Here is a 16,643-nt window from a genome sequence, read left to right on the forward strand (position 1 = left end):
TAATTACAAACTAAAGAGGGATAAATTGTAATTTCATATTAAAACTATGTGATTTCTAAAATTTACCCATTTCAATTTACGACATTTTAGAATTATGATGATGATTTTAAATAATAATAATTAAGTTTTAAATTTGATATTTATATATATTAACATAAATATATTATTCTAATAAAATTTATTAAACTTAAATAAACATACAGACTACTAGCTCCGCCCATAATTACTACCCTAATCATGTTAATTTGCAATAGGAGAATCCTTAAAGAACCGAAAGATAACTATAAATGAAAATATGACTTTTTTTTTCTTTCTTGAAGTCTATAACTTTGACTCTTCCAAGATAATGTACCTTATTATATTACTAATATAAATGGAGCTAGAATATCAATTATGAATTTGGAATAATGATTATAATTTTTATTTAAATCATATATTTATATTTTAAAATTATTAAAATCATATATTTATATTTTAAAATTATTAAAATATATAAATATTAATTATGAATTCAATAACTAAGACAACCGAAATTCATCAATGATAAATTTATAAACTTTAAATTAAAAAAATTATAAACTTCAAATTCAGAAATATACATACATATACACTTAATAATAATAATAATAATGATAATAATAATAATAATAATAATAATAATGGATGTAGCTACGTATGGTGAATTTCATACAACTCACCGCATTTATATCAGGCCCACTCTGACGGTGGATCGGATAATTTTTCGTCTTATTTTATAATCGTGGCAATTGAGGTAAATTGTGCGTATCTCAACTAGTTTCGAGTGATATTTATCACCACCGATCAGTATATGTATCAAATAATTTTATTCACAAAAGCTAGAATACATAGCAAGAAATCATCTAATGTTTTGTCTCTATTGGAGATTGAATTTGAGACTTCATGATGTCAACGTACTTCATAGATGACTAGACGACACACTTGAATGCTAAATCGAGTGAATTTAAAATTTATGTTTTATGAATTTAATATCTAAACATTTTCATATAATTTTTTTGTTGGAATTTTCATGAATTTTCGTTTATAAATTTACTTTTTACGTTTAAATTATTGAATTCAGATAAACACGATATTTATACTTTCCATTCGCTTCATACAAGAATAGAGAGTTAGAGACCCATCACTTTTCTTGGTAGAAACTTAGGACATTTATTTGTATTAAAAACTCAAAAACCCAATAAATATATGACATGTGTGTATAAACACTCCAATATGATAAATTAATATATAAATTGAATATGAATATTTTTTATTTTTTTATTGTCAAGTTGCTTAAGATTTTTTTATATAATATATTATTTAATTTTAGCAGCCATTTGTGACTCCATAAATTGTTGACCCACCAAAAGAAACATGGCGTGTGGTAGTAGCAAGTTCTTCATGTCCCAACAAGTTGTAATTGTCCAAAAATAAAAGAATCTTAATTAAAAAACAACAAAGAAAAGAATACATTATACTTTTTTTATATTGAATTAATTATTATTATTATAATAACACTCAGATATAGGTGGACAGAAAAATCTGTCGTTATTTTATTATTAATAAAAAATAATAATTAATGATAATAATAATGTTATGATAACTCACAAAGAAAATGATAGAGAGGAAAATGGGAAATAAGCATTAAGTATTTGTGTATAAAATGGAAAAATAATATGGGAAGTCTAAGAAATTTAGTTAAGGATATTCAAAATTTAATTTTATATATATAAAAAAAAATTAATTCTTGACCTATATATTTTGTACATCTTTTTTTATATATATAATATAATTTTTCGATGAATGATGTGTAACTGACCACTTTAAATTATATGAGGCTACGCCACTCAAAGGCAAAGAGTTTGAGGTTCTAAATTTTAGGACAGATGAGAAAAATATTGCATAATAGTGGGGTTCGAACCCACAACACTAGTGCGAAAAACATTTTCACCGTTCTTTTTTACTACCGAGCTATTAATCAATTTTTGTAAGGAGTTCACAAGCTAATATACATATATATTTATTTTATTTTATTTTATTTTCTAATACAAATACAGGATCTACGAAAAATCTAGCTAGTTGGTTCGTTCGAATCCATGAACTCCACCTAGCTCCGCCTGTGACGCCACTGGTGGGGTGGGAGTAGGAGCAAACCCGCTTTGGTCTAGGGGTTTTTATTTGAATCTCATTTTTTTTAAAGTATATTATTTATATATGATTAAAATTATTTTATATATATAGTAAATGTTAAACTCCTTTGATTAGTCATGTGCTTTTTTTATATTTTGAATTTCCTTAATGAAAATTATGACTCTGTCCCGAAATAAAGAATAGGGAATAGGGAGTATGGTTTGGTGGAGACGAGGGCCACTAGGTGAAGGTAAATATAAGGCATGTTGATGGATGAAAAAGACATGGTCAATATGAAATATCACTCGTAATCGTATAACTTTTTTATTTTTATTTTTAAAGAACTTGTTTTTGAGAAAAATATTTTTTGTAAAAAAATATTATATAATAATATGAATTATTGACTATTAAAATATGTTTCATTGTCATGTCACTTCAAATAAATTTCCTCTCCTGTACGGCACTGCGAATGAAATAATTTTATTTTTTGTCATTACTATAAAAGTGAAAATACTTAAATTTATCTGATACAATAATAAAATCATAAAATTATTTTATCGTATTAAAATAATTACAGTTTACCCTCTATAAGTTACTAAACATTATTAACCATTACATAAACATATTCACCAAGATGATTTTATTTGTAATTTTGATCGTGAAATATTATCTTTTAAAAAGTACTATATATTATAATAATCTGAGTAATAATTTAAAATAAAAGTCATAAAAAATAGCAATAAAAAAACAACTTATGACTCTCGAAATTCAAATATTATCAAATAAATTGAGCCGGGTAATAAAATTTAATTTTGACCATCCATAACAAGATCTAAAGGAATTGATTTTTTAAATATTTCTTTCGTTTTGTTTTATCTTATGACTCATCTATGTCCTACATATTATATATATAAAGACAGCGCAAAACACAATCTTTTCATTCCTTTCCACTATATATTTTGTTGATTTAACTATTTTTATTCGAAATTTATTGATCTGAATAATTTATATTCATATTATATTTATATAGTATCTATTTTTTTAAAGAAAATTTAGACTTTAAATTTGAGATTTCTAATTAAAATTTCATTGTATTCTTCCTTCCTTCATTTTTTTTTATCAAATTACAAACAATAGAATTTAAATTTTACATACCATCAACATTATTTTTTTATATTATTAAATAATTTAAGTAATATCTAAAAAATACGCCTTCTTAAATAATGCTTTAAAATTTTAGAAATAAAATATATTACCTATTATAAGATAAAATTAACCTAATATTACAATTTTCTTTTTATTTAATTCGAAAGGATATCCTTTTGTTTATCCCTCATAATAATAATTGAAGGTACAAATGTTAAAAGCATATGTAATTGACTGTCTACATCACTATGTCCCAATATTTTTGAAACAATAAAACAAGAAAAAACAGACAAATCAAAAGTGGAAAATAACTTTAATAACTCTAAAGGGTAAAATGTAAAAAAAATAAAAATTTAATAAAACTTTATGTTAAAACTAGCCGACAAGGTCCATTATTAGTTGAAGTTATTAATCACGTGAAAATTGACTACTCAAAAAAGAGGTCCTTATTATATTAGTGCCCACAAATTATTGTCATTAATCTTATCTTTATTTAACATTATTATAATGCTATGAGTTTATAGGTTCCTTGGATTTCCACAACCTAATTTTTGAAAATCATGATAAGGATTTAAGGTTTTTTTCTAGTGCTCGAAAATAATATTCCAAAGTTTTCTTACGTTTTTTAATATTTATATGCAAATCCTATATTATATATGGAGTATATAACTTTGATCACTACTGTGATTAATTTCTAATTGTATAGCTTCATCATCTATTATGATCATTATTCAATTTGAAGATTTCTCCCTTACGTGCATAATGTGAATAATACATAAAATCAAACAAACTTCAATGATGAAAAATATTATCATTATGAACTTATTAAGACTACTAATTTTACAAGAAATCTCTAGTCAATCTTCTTAAGAAGATTTTTTCTTAGCATCAAACCTATTAAAATTAGATAAAAATGATAAAATTAATAACTCTAATAATTATTTTTTAAATTGCCTGATTATACAATTATTCAAAGTTGAACGAGATAAATATTTATTGTCCATTCTTTTAGTCCCTAACCCTCTTTATATATTGGTAGGTTGTCTTACATTTGTTATATGGTATATAGAATAATTGATTTCCTTATATAATTGTGAACAATCATCATATTTCGAGCTAATTTTGGAATTGAAACTAGATTAAAAATTTATTTGCCCTATTTGATATTTATATCAAGTCAACAGACACCTAACATGTTTGTTAAAAAAGATTTTAGCCCTTGACAATGATTAGTTGACAACATACATTACATAACTAAATTATTTAACTATAATAAATTTACATTATTAATTTGGTGTAAATATCAAATGTGGATAAACAGGTATCATTGAATTGAGAACTAAGGTTCATCTAATTTAATCTCAACAATTAAATTATGTGAAATTTTCTTTAAAATTAATTTTATCTTTATTAGTTTGGTATAAATACATAATTTTTTGCTCAACCTTTTCAATGACATTTTTCTTATACATTTAGATAATCAATTTATGATCTGTTTCGATTGAAATTATTAAGTTAAGATGAATGATTATGATCGTCATATTTTATTTATTTCAATTTGTTTGACCTACTTATTATTAGTATGTTTCAAAAAAAAAAAATGATTCGTATCTTTTTTAACAACTCTTTGATTTTAGTTTTCCAAATAACATGTTTAAAACTTCAAGATTAAAGGACATTTTAGTACATTTGACATAACTTTATTTTTTTTAGAACCCCAGAATAACCTGCAGCCGCTACAACCTTTGTCCTTCCGGTGAACACTTTGTGTACACTGCATAAACTCTCTATTGTGTAATAACTTGCAAACTACACCGAAGATGTAAACTGTACTAGGCAAGCCCTAGTTATGCAACAAGCTTGACTCAGAAGACATTGATGAGGGATCGATCTCGGATTATCCGTGTGGATAACCATCCTCCAAACCAACATAACTTTACTTTTAGACTACATAATTCAAAAGTCTTCCTTAATTTATTAAACTTTGTATTAAATTAAAATAAGTCAAACAAATTAAAATAGAAGAAGTAACGCACAAACGTGACATGTAAAAATATCTTTTGTGTATTATTTCGTGGTGGAATTAAATAGCAACCTAACATGTCTCAATCACAAGAAAAAAAAGTGTGGTGATAAATAAATTCAACTTGATACTTGTTTTTTAGTTAAATTTTTCAAGCACATGTATGAGAAGTCATTGGATAATATAGAAGGTGGACCAATTAATTCCATTACTAAATTGGTCCAAATATGTACGTTGGAGTTGTGATATGTTTCATTCAATTCATACATTTATCTCTTTCAATACGTTTTCATGGTATGGTTAGGGCAAGACAGGGAAAAATCTACGAAGAAATCAGCTTAATAGAACTCTTTTCATCGAAAAAAATATATGTGCAAGCAAATAATAATAACCTAACTAGGAATTTATAAGTGCAAAGAATGTCATACTTAATAATTTGAATCTATGATCCACTTAATTAGAATGTTGCCTTTTTTGACAAGCGGATTCAAAGTGTCGGAGTAATTTTCCAATGAAAGATTATTGGTGTTTAACTTTCAAATGCGGTATTTTTATAGTTTCTTGAATTAAAAATTAAAATATCTGGCTCTGTCACTGCCTCGAGGGTTTGCACTTTTGCTAATTGTAACAAATTTCAAAGAAGAGTTATCAACATTTTTCAAAAACATTTAAAGAACTTATTTGCCTAGTTGATTAGTTAGCTGTAACAACTTTAGTGATTAATTAAATTGATTAATTATTGATGACCCAACAAAGAACATATCATGTTGCATGTGGTAGAAGGTCACTTCTCCCTTTTCTTTGTTTTTTTGTCATTTTATTTTAGAATCATTACTTTTTTTCCTATTTCAATTTATGTAACGATATTTGATTATTTTCGTTGTAAAACTTTCAAGCACATGTAACATTCCAATACAACTATATTGGGTCCCAAATAAGGATTTAGAGCTATGGTAGTTTCCTTAATTAATTCGTACATCTGTCTCCTTCATCCTATTGATGCCACGTGTCAATTAGAGAATAAATATAAATTTTGAATTAATCGTACCAATGAATATTAAATATGGGATATGTTATGATAAACCAAAGAAAAAGGTATTCGAGGCAGGCTAATTAGACGGATTACCTAAGCTTCACAAGGAGAAAAGAATTTTTTTTTTTAATCCATTGTGAGATCACACACCACACATGCACTCATGTTCGGATCACGATATTCTTTATCCGACATTTCATTATTTGATATAAAGCGTGACATTCAAAGATTGCAAGTATATTCATAACCCTTTATGGTTTGGGAGCGGACATTAGATCCAATGATCCTAGCTCTGATGTCATAATAGATTAGGTTATGAGTTTAACTCATATATCAAAGTACGTTTAACTCAATTAAAGGAGAATTATCTAAATCTTATAAAATGTGAGATTATTCTCATCAACACCCCTCGGTCCTCTCACGCTCGATACAAATATTCTTTATTCGAGGTTATACTGTTGGATTCGGAGCGTGACATTCAAAGACTGAGTGTATATTCACACCCCATATAGCATGGGGGCGCACATTGAATAGATATTATAAACTGTTGAATCTTTTACTTTTAAAATTATTGTTGGTTAGTTAAAAAGGGAGATAAGTTCAAATATGTCATCGAACTTTGAGAAAAGGCTCATCTATGTCATCCGTTAAAAGTTTGATTCATCTTGCCATTTTCTTTTGAGAAAAAACTCATTCATGCCATTATTTGTACGTTAACTGAGAATAGTTCCGATTTTGTAAAACTATTTTTTACACGTGACCAATCATGATTCGATCACTTCATCAGTCAAATCATTTACTTAAAAGGGAAAAGACTCAAATATACCATCAAACTTTGAAATAAGGCTCATTTATACCATCCGTTAAATCTATGCCATTTCAGTGAACAAAAAATGGCATGGACGAGCCTTTCTCAAATAGAAATGACATAAATAAACCAAACTTTTAACGAATAACATATATAAGTCTTTCTCAAAATTCGATAGCATATTTGAGTCTTTTCCGTTAGAAAAACTCAAAAAGGAATTTTGCAAAACCTTTCCGAGGTTTGCCTTTAATCTAGCAATCCATGTTGTGTTTGTACTTTCTTGGTTGTGGATCCAGTTGGTTTGTTTATTGTAAAGTCATGCTCCTCCTCTTCTTCTTCTTTGGAATTGCTATTCCGTTCTATCTATTTTAATTTATGTGATAATATTTGATTAATATAAAATTAAAAATATATAATATTTTCGGGACTCATAAAAGTACGCATAGAAATTTTTATGTTTATCGAAACATATCATAAAGATAAAATATAAACTTTAAAATTTAATTATTTTTAAATAAAAAAAAAAATTTAAAAATGTTCCAGAGGCCAGAGAGAGTACTACAATAATTGTATGAATTTCATTAGTTTAACTGTTTAAGAGTTCATTAAGATATACGTTAGTTTGTAATATTACTAATCTTATCATATTTTGGTGCATCCAGATATGTCCTGATATATATATCTCGAGATATATGGTAAAATTTTGTTTAATTTGTTCTAGATATATATACTATATTCAAGTGGATTTACATGTATGTATTTGGGATACATAAACAAATCTTGGTTGTCTCGCTTGCCTCCCTCTCATCTCGCTCGCCACTCTCATATCTTGCTCGCATATTTGATATGCCTAATACATGTGAATAACACCAGATACATATATATATGGTGAATATCTAATGTGATTTCACATGTATTGATAAGCACACAAATCTCGCTCGCCACTCTCATATTTTGCTCGTGTATCTGATTCACATGTATCTACTTGAAATCTGATATAAAATTATATAATAATTAAATAAAATATAATTATTTCAAACTATAAAAATAATAATAAATATAATAAAAATATTTATGTAGTTAGATAGTTTCTATCTAAGCAAATGGTCACCAAAGCTCACAAGCCATAGAATTTCTATAGTATATGTTAGGGATATAAATGTCCTTTCTTAAAATTTCTATATATCTAAATTTGAGTCGTATTATACATGTGTTTAATAATAATTTTATGATATATCTCAAAGAAAATGGTGGAGATAATAAAAAAGTTAATTAATGGTGAATGAGAGATAAAGAAATCAATTTTAATTTGGAGATCAAGGTCCAACAATCTGTTTCTTGTAGCTGCATAATTATTTTTAGTTCCTAAAAAATATTTGTTATCTATCTTGAAATCCTATTAAATTTGAATTCGTTATTACAAAGTTTATTTCTAAGAACAATACCTTCAAAAAGACTATTTCATAATTAATAATAAAAGTTACACATAAATTAATACTCAATCCATCTTGAATTATTAAATATATTTTTATTTTATAGGTCTCTTAAAAAATATATTAATTAAAAGAAGTTCAGACTTTTTTGTCTTTATTTGTGTCCTAAGACGTAATTTCTCTTCATTTAATATTTACTTTATTTATGTGTCATCAATATGTAATTAAAGTGTTCATAGTCTTCAAAAATAAATATTACTAAGGATAAAATAATTAATTTTACTTTGAACTTTTAAAATAACAAATACTTTCTCCAACCATTTTTACTTGTCAAATATTGATTTAACATATTAAAAGCAATAAATAGGATGACAATTTTACTATATCACCTTTTGAATATCTTATTTTATAGAAAATGATAGGTAAATTTAAAATTTATGTATTCTTATTAAAAGCGTTTGTAGCTTTGAGGTTTGAATGCTAATATAATTTTTGTATAAACAAAATTGCAATTGATTATAGATATGATCAATCCATAATTTTAATAATGTAATAATTCAAAGCTAACAAATTTAAAGTTTGAACCATATTAAGTTTAATATGAATTTGCTTATGATTTTTACCATTACTATCTCAAGTTAATTTATGATAATTAAATATTTAATATATTTTTTACGATACATACAAGGTCGAATCAAGTAAAAACTACGGAATTTCAACTCATATATTTCGTATTTTAATTTGTCACTGAATTCATACGTAGAAAAGAATTGAAAATTATTGTCTACTTAATGAAAATCTAATTTGATTAGTTTGAATTTGTACCGTATAAAGTATAATATAAAGCAAGTTATTACGAAAGAAATTTTTATTTACACGACTTGAATTCAAGATATACAATTAGAAGCGATTTTTTTTTACTCTCCCACCACAATTATTAATGTAAACTGGACCATGTCAAATCAATTGGAGGTTGATATCATATCTTTAGGAAGACTTTGTGGAAGGATGAAGTGGAAAAGTGATGTTACATTTTTGGAATCTTATCATTATTTTCAAAAATGGTGGACCAAGGAAACAAATTAACACCATGACAAATCATGAATAATTAGTTGGATTTTAATAATAATAATATATCTTTACAATATACAATAGCTCAGCAAAATCTAGAATAAATAATAATTTTAGTGGGTATACAATACAACAACCGTTGTAAAGATAGAGGTAAAGATTACATACAATTTATCCTCTTAAACTTTATTTATGATCGAATATATTGAGTATGTTATAATAATAACATATTTATTAGGAAAAATTACCTAAATACACAACTTATTTACTATGTTCTCTAAAATTACCTACCATTTGAAAAAATTACAAAAATCCCTACTTTATGCGATATATTAGTCGGATACATCACTTTAAGCGATGTATCGATCAAATACATCACTTTACATAATGTATCGATCGGATACATTACGTTAAGTTGTATTAGGACATACATGATGTATCGAGACGTTACTTTACGCAATGTATCAGTCGGATACATCACTTTATGTGATGTATCGGTGGAATACATCACTCTACACGATGTATCAGTCGAATATATACATCACTTTACGTAATGTATAGGGATGCACGCGATGTATCGAAATGTTGAGTGATGTATTCGAAATTGAGACGCGATGTATCAGGACGTTAAGGGATGTATCAGGACATTTTGGGATAAATCCGAATTCCACCAAATTTAAGGAATTTTTGTAATTTAGAAAGAGTAGAGATATGATGTAATTAACTCTTAACACTATGAAATTTATGTAAAATCTACTATTTATTATTCAGTATAATCTTACAAGTAAAGTTTGAGGAGGGTGGGGTGTACACACAAACCATACCCTATCTTTGTGAGATAAATATACTATTTTTGATAAACCTCAACATTTTTTTTGAAATATGGTTAAAAAAATGTAAGAGTAAAAACCTATGATGATGTAAGTATTGAAGAAAAATATATTGACGATAAAAATATTAGAGACAACCTATATATATATATATATATATACTAATCATAACTTTTTATATAATTAATTTTCTTTCGTTTTCATTTCTTCTTTTTTCAATTACGTGCAAGAAAAAACCTTTAGAAAGACGATGACACTTAACTAGCCAAATTGAAAAAGGAAATAAAAAGATTACACTTTTAATATTATTTAATATATGAGTAATAAAATATTAATTATCCTAAGAGGTAACATATAATAAAATAAGAGGAAAATATCTTTTTAACAAAGTTATTCGGCGCATACCTACGTTGATGGAGAAAATATATAGATATATAGTTAGACGATTAATCAAGAGATACAAACTGACTCGAATATTATAATTGTAAAAAAAAGAAAGGAAAACTCAAGTTGAATGAAAACATTACTAACTATTGAAAAAAGAGCAAACGTGAAAAACTTAAACTTGATAATTAGACTTGCTATCTAATTCACATTCTTAAAAACATTAATTAGGATAAAATTTTCAAACTTTCCTAAAGTGTAGACTGTAGTACTCCTTCCGTCCCATATTAGTGGTCTATTTTTTTCGACTTTTAAGAAATTATAATAAAAAAAGCTAATTTTACTAATTTACTTCTGCATTTGGTTCACCCAAAATAAAATGCGAGGGGTGAAAGGCAAGTGACCATACATAATATTGGCTGATGAAATCGCGTTGAGTACCTTTACGCTTTAAATTATGTATCCTATATACTTTTAAGGCATTTTAACTTTTTATTAATTTTATGTTTTAGTATATATATATTTCATTCTAACTTATATATATATATATCATTATAATTCCTTAATTACTTACCTTCATGATTAAAAATTTGCATCCAAGTTCTACGTGGCAAGTCATGATAAAGAGACTCCATAGACGCACATACCAATATTGCATAATATATCTCTTCATCTCCATGATATCCATATTATCTCTTTTTTCTACTTGCTTGATAGCTTGTTCGTACAAATCTTCTTTTTGCTTATTGGACGGCTCTACTGAGGGGTCGTTTGGTAGCTGATTTGAAGGTAACTCATGCAAATATTTAGTTTTGCATGGTTATGAGGTAAGTTATTCATATATATAATTAATACATGTTACTTATACCTGCATGCATAACACTAACCATTCACAAAATGAGAAACATCTTTTTTCCTAGTGAAATCCCTTAAACCTATGAATTAAAGAGTACAAAAAAATGTTTTCATTGTTGTGTTTAAGATGATTATTCAAGCCTCATTCTCTTCTAGTAATTTTAATTTTTCTCTGTTTTTCCTAATCAACATCCAATTAATTAAAGCTAATTCCTTCTTCAACTACTTGAATGAAACTCGTACCTAACCTTCTAGCTCCGCCCCTGTAATCCGTACACACCTACTTATGAGTAAAACAAAGCAGATATTCTAATTAGTACATATTAGATGTATACTAATTGCATACTTTTGGAAGAACATAATTCATATTTGTGTCCAACTAATTAATCATATGGACTTACATCAACATACAATTTTCTACCAGTCAATGCAACAAAGGGCATTGACTGGGCTAAATTCCTCGAAGAAGATGTGATTTTCCAACATAAACTAAGATTTTTCGCGTTGAGTTTGAGCAAATTCCTTGTGTTTTTTTCCATCATATGTCCGTTTTTCTGAAAAATTAGTACCACCAACGTTGTAGATAATATTCACCACCAATCGTCCAAAGGGAGTAGGTACCGCCAACATAGAATGTTGACACATGAGTTTATTTGTTCAACTTTATACAACGCTAGTATTATTACTTCAATAGTCCCCTGCTAACTCTTTGCTTTTCCACTGGCATACCCTCTAAACAAGTTCTTAAAGATTGTGTAAAAGCAAGACGTGTAGGTGGATCGACACCTATACAAAGGGCATCAAAGCTCCTTGTTGGTTGAATTGGAATTAATAAATGAAATTTCATTTTTGCTTGGTAAAGATCATAATATTCAAGAGCAAATGAATACATGAATCCCTTATTTTTTTTGTGTGTTATTTGTATTTTTATATAAATGTGCCCTTTAACTTTGCCTCTTTCACATATATATGCTTTAACTTTGGCACAAATAGATACTTAAACTTGTATAAAGTTGAACAAGTAGACACATGAATACTACGTGGCATAGTACATGTAGGATACCATGTAGGACACAAATTGTCATGTAAGATGCCACATAGGGCATGTGTGCCTATTTGGTCAATTTTTTACAAGTTTTAGTGTCTACAAATTGGAGGACATAAATGTGACGTGAGACCAAGTTAAAGGACATATTTATGTATTATGCCCACAAATTATATTCGATATATATGGATACAACAAATAGAATCACCTTATAGAGAGGCGAGCCAGTTTTTTTTTTTTCTGGCCTAACATCTCAAACAATTGTTATGAATGTTAAATATCTAAAATACATTTATAAATTGCTACTCACTTTGTCCCAATTTATGTGATACTTTTCATTTTTCGAGAGTCAAACAGTTTATCTTTGACCGAGAATTTGCGTATGGAATCTTCAATTTTTTTGGACTGAAACTTATTTATCTGTAAACTACGTAAAAAATACTATAAGTCACAATAATTGATAATTCAAAATATTTAAAAGATGGAAAAATTACTTGGATTGTTTCCTTTTAATAAATAATTACTGATTTTAGCGATACTTTTTATTTATTACCATTTTATAGCAATACATATCAAAATCTGCAATATGTATTAAAAGTAAATTATGTATGCAATATATATGTATTATAACTGTTTTTAAAAATATATTATCCTTGTTTGGTAATAAATTGACAAATTGTATTATAAGTGTATTAAAATGTGTGATAAATGTATTATCCATTATGTGAATAATAAAATATTTTTTGTAATATGTATTAAAACTGTATTATAAATGATTAAGTGAAAAAAATGTTATTGCTATAAATGGTAAATATTTTTTTAAATATAGCATATTTATGTAAGTTTCCCTTAAAAAATCTATGAAAAACTTACGATCAAAGGTAGACTTGTTTAAATCTCGAAATTCGAAGAGTGTCATGAACGGAGTACTAGTTTTATACTACAAAAATATAAAAACACACATAATGAGTAATGACTTATATAAACATTGAAACCCTAAAAACTATTTAGTCATGGTATTATATTTCTTGCCACCCACGTTTCACTACCTATTTAAACTTAATTACACTAAATTATTAATTCCAATCAACCCTAAACCTAAAAACATATTATTAGATCTCTAATTTCAATGGAGAAAAATTCAACCTCCACCAAAAAATCCCCAATTGTTTATTTGCGAGGTGAAGGTTCGGAAAAACAAGTGTGGTATCGCATTGACGTTGAATCATTACGTTTACGTTCCGTTATCGATACCGCTAAACCAAAAACCGAATGCACCATGTGTTACGCTATGACAATACGGCCCCACCCGGAGCCCATGAAACTTGGACTATTGATGGTGAAAATATTTACTACATTGGGAAAACCACAAATTCTCATCATAATAATGATTCAAATTCCGATTTAGATAATCCACCGCCACGAATTTCTAGGGATTTGCTTAAACTCAATTTGAAAAATCCGAGTTCTGGCTGGAAAATCACATCTTCCTCCAGCAATTTTTTACTGCCAGGGAATTTTTGTCGATCATCGCACTTTGTTGCTTTGATTGGTAGAAAATTGTATGTTCTCGGATGGGATTACAATATAGAGAATTCCAATATAGAGAGGCAATTCGATAATGATAATTACAGGGAATTCGAGGATGATACTTACAATAGAAAGAGGGAATCGGAGAATTACTGGGGAGAAAGTTTTGACCTGGATTCGAAAAAATGGGAAGTGATTGAATTGGATATGAAGAGTAGTTTTGGTGATCATTCTATTAGATTCAGTTACTCTGTTTTGGAAAAAGAAAGTGAAGATTCGCGAATTGTATTGTTTCCTCGACGTAATAATGTTTTACAAAGTGTGCACGCGTGAATTTGTTAACGAGGATCATCCCTGTTTGGATTTAAACGGGGCTGCTGAGTCTCACCCAAAAGGGCTAGAGGATTGTGCAGATATTCGGTATATACAAAGGGAATTTGCTAGGAAAGTAGAACTAGTTGTGAATGACTCTACGTTTTATTGGTTTACGGATGATCTGTATTTGTATGGATATGATTTTGTTGAAAAAAGATGGTACCAATCGAAATGTCTGAAGACGGAACTATGGACAATTCCACAGAGTAGATGGTGGGTTGATGAAAGTTATAATTGGAATGGAAGTTTTGTACATTTTACTCAACTGGTTCATCTCGGTAAGGGAAAGTTTCTTCTGATCTTTCGTAGAGACGGTGTAGAATTTGCATTGGCAATCGTTGACGTTGTGAAAGAGAGAGATTCGTTAAATGTGTCTGTAGAGTCACTTCATACTTTACTTGTTGACGATACTTGTTTTTTCCCCATAGATGTGATGGTCGTAAGGTAAGTTTTAACATAAAAATTTATCTCAGTTGTTGGTTGAATTGGAATTAATATATGAAATTTCATTTTTACTTTGTGGTACCTCTCATTCACATTCATTTTGTTTTGTGGCTATGGTGTTTATCATTGATATAGTTCACTCTTTTTGCATATAACTTATCACACTAAGAAGTCGACATTTTCTCTAGGATTTGAAGTTTATGAGTTCCGTCAAGGATCTCAAAGTTAATATATAGGAAACTTGAATTCTAACGAATAACTCACATTGTATTGGTTTACCTACTACTTGTATATGACGACTATGATCTTGTTGAAAAAAGATGGTTCCAATCGAGATAGTCTCAAAGGGAACTATATATGTAGAATTTCAGCAAGAGTTGGTGGGACTAACGACTGATTGTTCGTAGTGGAGAATGAGAGGACGAATAAAATCAAGCAGTGAAATATTTGCGTCCAACTAATTAATCATATGGACTTACATCAACATACAATTTTCTACCAATCAACGTCCTCGAAGAAGATGTGATTTTCCAACCTCAACTAGGATTTTTCGCGTTTAGTTTAAGTAAATTCCTTGTGTTTCTTTGATCATATGGCCAATCTTCTGAAAAATTGGTACCACCAACGTAGTAGATAATATTCACCACCAATCGTCCAAAGGGAGTTAGTACCGCCAACATAGAATGCAACGTATGATGCATGAGTTTATTTGTTCAACTTTATACGAAGCCAATATTATTACTTCAATAGTCCCCTGTTAACTCTTTGTTGTTCCACTGGCATGCACCACTAGTTTACCCTCTAAACAAGTTCTTAAAGATTGTGTAAAAGCAAGACGTGTAGGTGGATCGACACCTATATAAAGGGCATCAAAGCTCCTTTGTTGGTTGAATTGGAATTAATATATGAAATTTCATTTTTGCTTGGCAATGATCAAATGAATACATTGAAGTTAGAGCGAATGAATACATGAATTCCTTGCATTTCCCCCCTTTTTTTTTTGTTATTTGTATTTTTATACACACAAATTATATTCGATATATATGGATACAAAAAATAGAATCGCCTTATAAAAGAGGTACTTATTTCCTTGATTAAAGGATTACTAATTAACAATCAAAATTGATTTACAGGATCCTTGCTTAACAACTTTAACAAGTTTTTCTAAAATAATGAAATCATAAATTATAGTAGTAATTTTGTAATTGTAAACTTAATCTTCTTCATTAATTCCTTCTTTTGTATCTTAAATTTTCAAATATTCCTCAAATTTATACTACAAAAATATAAAAACACACATAAATCATACTCCCTCTGTCCCAATTTATATGACTCACTTTCCTTTTTAGTCAGTCCCAAAAAGAATGACACATTTCTATTTTAAGTAACAATTTGCCTATAAAATGTCTTTTTTACCCTTAATAAAATGATTTACAACCACACAAATTTCTATCATTCATTTTGGACCACAAGTTTTAAAAGTCTTCCTTTCTTTCTTAAACTCCGTGCCGAGTCAAA

This window comes from Solanum tuberosum, unplaced genomic scaffold, assembly GCF_000226075.1.
Source record: "Solanum tuberosum cultivar DM 1-3 516 R44 unplaced genomic scaffold, SolTub_3.0 scf00034, whole genome shotgun sequence".
NCBI classification, from domain to species: domain Eukaryota; kingdom Viridiplantae; phylum Streptophyta; class Magnoliopsida; order Solanales; family Solanaceae; genus Solanum; species Solanum tuberosum.